Source organism: Ambystoma mexicanum, chromosome 1p (genome assembly GCF_040938575.1).
Source record: "Ambystoma mexicanum isolate Mex_15411 chromosome 1p, UKY_AmexF1_1, whole genome shotgun sequence".
Lineage (NCBI taxonomy): Eukaryota > Metazoa > Chordata > Amphibia > Caudata > Ambystomatidae > Ambystoma > Ambystoma mexicanum.
The window spans coordinates 74,839,104-74,848,444 of record NC_090921.1 but is presented as its reverse complement, the minus strand read 5'-3'; positions in this window follow the sequence as shown (position 1 = coordinate 74,848,444).

Sequence of the window (9,341 nt, the reverse complement as noted above, 5' to 3'; positions counted from 1 at the left end):
TTCTTCTGGTCTCCTGTTTCATTCCAAAGGTCCCAGCCAGTCTCAGTCAATTGTGGACATTCATGTTCTAGGATTACCTCCTCTTCCAAATCCTCAAGTTATTTCTACTTTCAAGAACTGTGCACTGAACTTTATGGACGCTATCCGGTGTGCACCGACCCGTCCCTAGTGCGGCCCTCGTTCCGTTCGGGTTAGTCTCCTTACTAACCTCCCCTTTTCCTTTGTTGGTTTTTATTTTGAATATTCTTCCTGGAACTCAATTTCATCCTCCAGTCCACACAACTACAGGTTAGTGCATATCCTTAATCTGACACATACATTGAATTAGGTTAAAATTGAATAGTGATTAAAACATATTATTCTTATCCTACAGACTGGTGAATCCATCCAATATCTGGACCTTTCCATTAATTACTCTTTCAGGCTGTGTTTGTTAATTATAGTCTGAGAGTGGCATTGGTTGGAAGGTTTCAATCATCAAATTCTTCTCCTTAGAAGACACTCAATCGGGAGAAGCTCTACAGGAACTCAACTTGTATCCTTTACATCAGAGTATCCTTTTTTGGTGTCGTTCTAATTATATTCAGTAACCACAATAAATTCTGTAACCTGAATCTTAACAAACATTCTGCTGAAATTACTCATCCTTTGAGGGTACTTATGAAAAAGGAGGTACGGTATATTTGAACGGAGGAGCATGAACAAATTGTGGATGAGATAAAAGAGTGGATTATAAAAGTACCATTATTGAGAGAGTGGGTTTGGGGCTGGGGCGAAGTCAATTATTACCGTTGATGCCAATGGTAAGGGCTTAGGTGCTGTATTGTCTCAAATGGAAGGAGACAGGGAGAAAATAATTATGTTTGCATCAAGAGCGTTGAGTGATACTGAGGCACGTTATTCAGTGATAGAGGGAGAACTGTTAGCATGTTGTTGGGGTGTGGAACATTTCAAACAGTATGTATAGGGTGATACGTTTACTATTAAAACTGATCGTAAGCCGCTGGTTGAAGTAATAACTGTGAAAGGTATGTCAAGGGCCACACCTAGAATTGCGAGGTTGAGTCTCAAATTATTGAAATACAATTGCGATATAGAATATTTTCCAGGGAAAAGGAATTGCATAGCAGACTTTCTGTCCCGCATGCCGTGTGAGGATGTAGAATATTAATGGGAACTCTTGAGGAGCATGAACTTCTACATGCGTTAAGTCAAGAGAAATTGAGTGAAAGTAATACTGAAGATGAAATTCTTACCCAGGTTAATAAATGGGTAGTGGAAGGGTGGCCATAGAGAGAACTAGTGGAGGATACGTTTAAGGATATTTCATGGTCAAGCATGAGTTGAGATGATTGAGGGAGATTCGATTTTGAGAAGTATAAAGGTGATACCCCCGGAAGGGGTGAAGCAGGAGATTATTACGTTTGCGCATCAGGGACATCCGGGTGTGACAAAAACAAAAAGGAAAGTTAGAGAAAGATTTTGGTGGCCTGCCATGGATACACAAGTCGAAAGAGCAGCGAGATCATGTAATAATTGTGACAAAGGTATGGTGATTAAGATGTCACCGCTTACCCCGTTACCAGTTCCTGAAGGGCCATTGATGGAATTGGCTGTTGATGTTTTGGGTATGGAAATTAAGAGAAGTTGCAGAGTGTCTAGGTTACCTAACAGGTTTCAAGAGTTCATGATGTATAGATAATGGATTTATATGGTTCTGCAAGAGGTAGTTTTGCAAAGTTCCTGTGGTTTCTAGCCCTGTGAATTATATCCTTTGACCTTGAGCATACCATATTTATTTTATCTCGTATAGATGTATGTTTTTTTTCCTTTCCAGGTACATCCGAGACTGTTCTATGAACTGTTTTTAAGTGTTGCTGTTAAAGGAATGGTTCGGTCAAAAATGTGTATTGTCCCTACGAGTCGGCCATGTATTTTTAAGCCTAAGTCGCTCGATTTTAGAAAAATTTCCTATGGACCATACCCGAGTTTTCGTCCATTAAACGCACACGAAAACAGGCATCAGGGAGCTGCCATTTTGTGATAATTCTATCACTTCCCCCATCGCCCTGGCTGACCTGCTTTTGCGGCACTACATCATATCCCTCGCCCCTAAGCCTGACATTATCAAAACATTCATATTCCCTGCCTCTCTCCGTGACGTTACTGTGCTGCGTAGGCAAACGTGCCCAGTCATCTTCTACGCGACTTCACACAGAACCCGGAAACCAACACAGATGAACTCACAACACAGCGTGCCACAATTCGGAATATGAAACTGTACTTTAAAATCAAACAGCAATACGGTACATTTGGTAAAGTACATTTATTTGACATTAAATGTTTAGAGAATATTCAGCAATTGGCATATTAAATCGGAATGGAATTTTGTTTCTTTTCTCTCGATCCGCAAATCCTCAAAAGTTTATCGTGAGTCACGCGCTGTTCCTTTATGGTACACAGGGTGTTGGTTTTCATTAAAAGAAGCACTTTGGACGCACGGTGAACCTCAAGGCTGTTCCATCAACTAGGCACTAGGCCACCGTAAAGGTTGATATGTTACTTCTAGCCACTAGTACTGCGTAAGGGCATATGGGCCCTTGGCAATCGTCCCATAAAATAGTCAACGTTGTGCAGTTGTTTACAAGAAGCTGCAGCTGGCGGTTGAAAAATCAGTTGGCCGGGATCTGGAATAGGTGGCAGTGGTAGTACGGTAGGATGTACCTGTTTAGAAAACATAAAATTGAAATTAGTCTCACCAGCCGATCTTTATTACTATTATTCATTTTATTTATTACGGGCGAGCTGAAACTATTTGCTTGCGAGGATAGTGCAATGGAGTATGTTCGGCTCTAAAAGCAATGCGAAAACTAACAAAATAAATCGAGGGAAACACACAATGATTTTTTTACCGTTGAACCACTGAGAAACGACTGTCTACATGCATGTCGAATGGGCACATGCATGCCCATGTGCCCGGTAGAAAGACGATCCCACAAATGTTGTACTCGCTCTTCATTCATTCATTCATTAATTCTTCATTCCGGTATAAAAGCGTCTAAAGAGTTACTTACATTATATTTGCCATTTCCGTTGTGTCTCTGCGTAATGCAGTCTGTAAATCCCACTGTGTTCGTGCCAACGATTTTTCATATACTGAACTAACATGAAACTCGGTCTAGTTTCAGAATTTTCAGCCTTATCGTCCCTTATGTTATTGCCCCCCTCCTTCAAATGAAGTCCTTTCGGCATGGTCCCTGTCTCTCAAGGTCAAAAAACAATAGAATCTTATACTGCCAGTGCGAGTTTCGGGCTGAAGAAAAATCAAAGCTGCTGACCTTCACTCTGCATGAGCGTACATTCTTACCTTGCAACATCCCGTGTAAAGCCATCTGTGAGAACTTGAATTTCCGACTCCATCTTTGTACTAGGCCTCAATGTGCAAATGCGAACTGGCTTCTCTCCCATCTGCAATGCCTCGCTTGGCGCGTTCTAAGGCCCCCAATTTTTTCGTTGTCTGCGAGCTTTGCAGCCCTAGAGAACCATAACTATGGACACATTGGGCCTCATTACGAGTCCGGCGTTAACCGAGGCGGTAAAACCGCCTGGTTAACGCCGGACTCGTATCACCAGTCCGCCTCTGTGATTCCCGGAATTACCGGGGCATTACAACCCCGGTTTTCCGGGAATCACGGAGGCGGAATGGTGTAAATCCCCATTGCCATTGAGTCCTATGGGACTCGATGGAAATGGGGATCATGGAAACACTGGCAGCATCTCGTAATGCTGCTGGTGTTTCCTCGTCCGCCTGCATGCGGGAGGTGTTAAACCCGCCAGGTCAGACCTGGCGGGAACATCACCTCCCGCCTGCAGGGGTCGGACTCAGGCGGTCCGGAAACAACGGTGGCGGCGGGTTTACCGCCACCGTTATTCCCGGACCGCCTGGGTCGTAATGAGGCCCATTGACTTTTTGGGGGAAGGTCAGGGAAAGTATAAAGTACCCAAGGATTTGAGTTGAAAGTGAGATTTATTGTTTGTTTGTTTTATTATTTGCAATACGTAAGCCTCCCCTCGGTTAACAGTGCGCAGCATTTACATGAGATTGCGAAACTTAGATCAGCAACAAAAATATATACATACATATATTCACAAGGTCAGCGACATGAGGTGTATAGAGAGAGAAGTCAAAGATGACACCCATGTTGTTCGCCACTCAGGATGGTGAAGGGAGTGGTTAGGGTTAGCATACTTTGTATGCACACTGTACAATAACATTAGTTTCAAAAAGACAACCAGATTACAATCATTTAAACCGGGATTTGTACTTTTCAACGAGCTCTGCTTTGGGTGGACATGGCACAGTGGCAATGTTCTGTGGCAATGCAGCAGTGCTCTGCACAGAATGTGCTTCTCTAGTACAGTAACAATAAGGTCTTTAACAAAGTCGAACTCCATTTCCTCATATACTGGTTTCACCACTCTTTTCTTACTTCTTTTTGCAAAGGTCGTAGTGTAGCGAGGCATCCCTACATTTCCCGTAGTCCTAGACTGTTCACGGCACACATTCTCGTTATGGGCCAAGACCGCTAGTAGAGTCCCATGTTTTATGCCCTGTATGCCGAAATGCACTCGCCTTGGCCTGTACTTTAGGCACATATTGTGGAACACCTCCAATCCTCCTGTGTGACAGAATTCTGTCAGTCCCCTCAAATCTCTTGATAGAGTTTTATCGAAAACAATCTTCTCAGTGGCTTTGTGTGTAGGTGAAGATGCAATCAACCACTTCTTCTTCTGTGCCTCCTGTGTGGACAAAGGGCCATGTTCACATTGGTGGAAATGTTGGTTTTCTGTCCAGCGGTGAACGTTGGTACAGTGGTGCATCAGTGACCGCCATTTTTCAAGTAGAATTTCCACTGACCCTTCACAAGTTTTGGAGCTCCACCAAAGATGGTTGCTGATAGACTGGGACCACTGTGAAATACTTTCCAAACTTTTTTTTTCCCTGCAGCCGAGATTTTCTTATTGATTGATTTAGCAAGATGCCATACGTCAAAACAATGTTTAATATGTGGATACTGCTCTCTCATTATCTTGGCAATTGAAACGTGTCTGTCCGTGGCTATGAGGTCGATGTGCATTCCCCTTGATTGTAAATATTGCAATGATTTTATAACTCCTAGTTTCTCCATGGCCACTGAGAATCTACATTGGGACACCTGCACGACCACCAAACTCACAATTTTCTTACTATCCATGTCCTGAAAGTGGTAGGTGCAGTACTTGGCAGAAAATCCAGGGCTATCGCACTGTGCATCGCCGGCTAGCCTGAATCGTTTCCCTTCGAATGTACTTGCTAGAGACAATTGTTCAATTTTCCAAGCATCACTAATGGCCGGAAACAGATAATCATGTTGGTATTTGTAGTACTGAGTTTTAGAAATGAAATGGAGTCCCACAAACTGAAAGAAAGACTCTAACTTTCTAAAACTGGACCCACTAAAAAGTGAGGCAGCTGCACACAGTATATTGCCTGCTGGCAGCTTCCCCAGCATCGGTTGTGCAGACCATGACAACGTATGATTTAATCTACAGGCAGCATGTATTTTGAGGTTACTGCCTTGCTTTTGACGAGTCACATGAATCAATGGCTTCCCACATACTTCCCCTCTAACGGAATGCCCACATTTCAGCATACTTATAATATCCATCAAACAACTGTCAAATACTATGTATTTGCCCTCTTTCATTAGACTGTCATCCGGCGTCAAAGTTGTTTCGGACTGTGCCGTTGAGGACATATCACCAAATTTGAAAGAAATATCGCTGATATCAAGTTCTGATGCGTCGGTGGATGCTGCTGCTGGTTCATTCTCTGTCATTTCAACATCTGTTACTTCAGCATTGATGGGAGAACACAACAATGTCGACAGCTTTTTGGGTGATATTTCTTTAGCGGGTGTAGATTGTGTGAATTGATCTGCGACTACTTCAGAGCTATCTTCAATACATTCAGTATCATCTTCTTTTGGTGGTGCGGTCGCACTGTAGCAATGGTCCAATAAAACTTTACTGGATTCTCCGGACACATTCAATTCATGTTCTGGCCATTGAACATAAGCATCTCGAGTGTCAACACGCGGCGTCTGAATTAATAGTTCCTCCACAGTGTAAATGGTCTGGCAAGCAACATCTCTCATTTGCTTCACTGTCTGTGTATGTATAGTTCGTACACCCACAGGTACTAGAGGACAGATTGGAAAAGGGATGTTCAGTTTAAACACAATATAAAGTATAGTACAATTGACTGGAAAAAACATAATATAGTCCCCAGCACAAAACCATTTCTAAAATTATGAACTGTTTGTAACTAACCTTATTTTTGTTTTTTTTCTTTGCAACTTTCTTGACTCGAACTTCAACATCTGCACGCTGTTGCTCCGATTCGTTTCCGCATGTCTTCCCTTCCTCTTGCGCTGCAACAACTATATTTTCTGGATCCGCATAGACAGCACGGAATGACGCTCCATCGACTCCCTGAAACATAGTACTTTCATGACTATGTATCACAATATTGAAAACATAAAACACACGTGAGGACGAACACACAGGTACATCTCAATAGCTAAACACAAATTAAACATTGTGTAGAACAATCAAACGACAAGTATTCGAGCTCTGATGATCTAGTTCGATGGAACTGTCAGTATCCATACCACTGGCTCCGCATGGTCTGCCATGAATGGTTGTATTGGAGAGGAGGCATCAGCAACTCCCTGAAACACAGTACTTGCATTAGTATGGTTTTCAATATTGGAAACATAACACACACTTGGGGTCGACGGCACAGGTACATATAAAGAGATAACCACAAATGATGCATTGTCTAAAAGAATCAAGGAATATATAAATATGATCAGATTTCATCGACTTATTTCTCCGATTTCTTTACATCTGCATCACCTACAAGGGATGTTGTGATTGTAGAGGAAGCTCTGTCGTCACCCTAAAACACAGTACTTGCATTAGTATGGTTTTCAATATTGGAAACATAACACACACTTGGGGTCGACGCATAGGTACATATAAAGAGATAACCACAAATGATGCATTGTCTCAAAGAATCAAGGAATATCTAAATATGATCAGATTTCATCGACTTATTACTCCGATTAATTTACATCTGCATCATCTAAATGGGATGTTGTTATTGTAGTGGAAGCTCCGTCGTCTCCCCGAAACACAGTACTTGCGTTAATAGGGAAGAAAGTGTAGCAAATGGAATCATTTTATATGATAACGCTCGATGGAGCTGTCAGTATCCATACCTCGTGCTGCCAAAGAATATGTAGGGATGTTGTAAATGTAGTGCGCACTTCCGAAAGCTGTTGCTCCAATTCGTATACGCAAGGTCCCGCTTCCACTTCCCCTGGAATTGCTTGAATGTCAGGCTACGCATCAAGTGCAGGGGTTCACGCTCCATAAACTGCCTGAAACATAGTACTTGCATTAGTAAGGATTACAATATTGAAAACATAACATACACTTGGGGTCGACCGCACATGTACATATCAATGGCTAACCATGAATGAAACATTGTGTAGAACAATCAAACGACAAGTATTCCAGCTCTGATGATCTAGTTCGATGGAGCTGTCAGTATCCATACCTCGTGCTGCTGAAGAACATCTAGGGATATTGTCAATGTGGTGGACGCTTCTGCATCTCCCTGAAAGACAGTACTTGCTATGGATAACACAAATTATAACTGAAAAGAAACACCAGTGGACGATAACTAAGGTGTATATCAATTGGAAAGCACTTACCAAACATTCGGTAAAATAATGACACAATACAATAAAAATATTACTTGACATGCATAAAACAAGTCTTTAGCAGTATAGCCAAGTAAGATTACCTGATACGCGCTAGAAGTGGTTAATAACTGCGAGCACGTCACGGATGTAGAATGTTCTTGCTTCAGATTCAAGGTATAGTCAAGCAGTTATAAAGGTAAATTATTGATTGATAATGAAATGCCAATATTAAAAATTCCCATGTAAGGAGACAGAATACTTGAGAGTAATGCTATTGAAAATGTGCAATATAGCACAGTTCCCTGTGCCCATATATAGATTTCGTTTGTGGGTTATGAAATCAAAAAAGAATATATTGATAAATGTAATTATTCAAAAAGCTATACACTCATATCAATGTCGAAAGTATTACAAGGGACACAACACCTAAAATATCAATGAATCCATTCGGCTACCTACACACTACCACAAGGCCTAAAGCTAAATCCGGACACTTGACTCACCAGTGGCGAAATGTGGACGAATAGAGTGGGAATAGCGTTTGCGAGCAATTGTCGTGTCGTTCGCCGTTTATTCTTCTTTGTTACCCAAGATGCTGTGTACATGTTCGAGGAAAAGTGCCGGCTGCAGATGCGGTATCGATCACCCCTCTTGTCCTCTAAGACTTGTTGGACTCTACTTTCCAGCTCAGCCAGTAGATATCCGCAATGTCTGACCCATTCTCTTATTCGATCAACAGTTTTCGGGAATACATGCATTGTAGTGCCTTCAGATTTGATAGCACGACGACGAGCAGATTAGCATAGATCTCAGTGGTTCTCAGGTAGCACGTTCAGGAGTTGACTTGCAAAGCACAAAGATGTTCTCATGAGACATATCAAGTGGTTTATAAAGTATTAGAAACAGGGGTGTGTTTGTGAAGGAATGACGTGTGTATGTCGTGGTATTATGTGATTTGCCGGGGGCCGGCCAGCATGAGGGGGGGGGTCCTGGCCGGACACATGGGGTCTGAGGAGGCCATGTGAGCAATGGCCCCTTGGCGTGGGATACCTTTTGAAGTGTACATGGTGTTTGGCACCTTGGCCGTTCGCGCCCCTGACAGCCCCCCCATGGCAGCGCGCATCCACTGGCGCGAACCGCCTTTGATAGAGGGGGGTGGGATGGATGGGCCTGGGGCGTGCAGATAAGGCACACGAAGACTGCTGAATGGAGACACACTTATGTGGATTGCAGGGGGGCGGCCTGCTTCAAGGGGGAGCCCTTCCTGGAGACACAGAGTCTGAGGAGGCCATGTGAGTGATGGCCTCTGGGTGTGGGATACCTTTTGAAGTGTACATGGTGTTTGGCACCTTGGCCATTCGTGCCCCTGACAGCCCCCATGGCAGCGCACATCCACTGGCGCGAACCGCCTTTGATAGAGGGGGGTGGGATGGATGGGCCTGGGGCGTGCAGTTAAGGCACAGGAAGACTGCTGAATGGAGACACACTTATGTGGATTGCAGGGGGGTGGCCTGCTTCAAGGGGGAG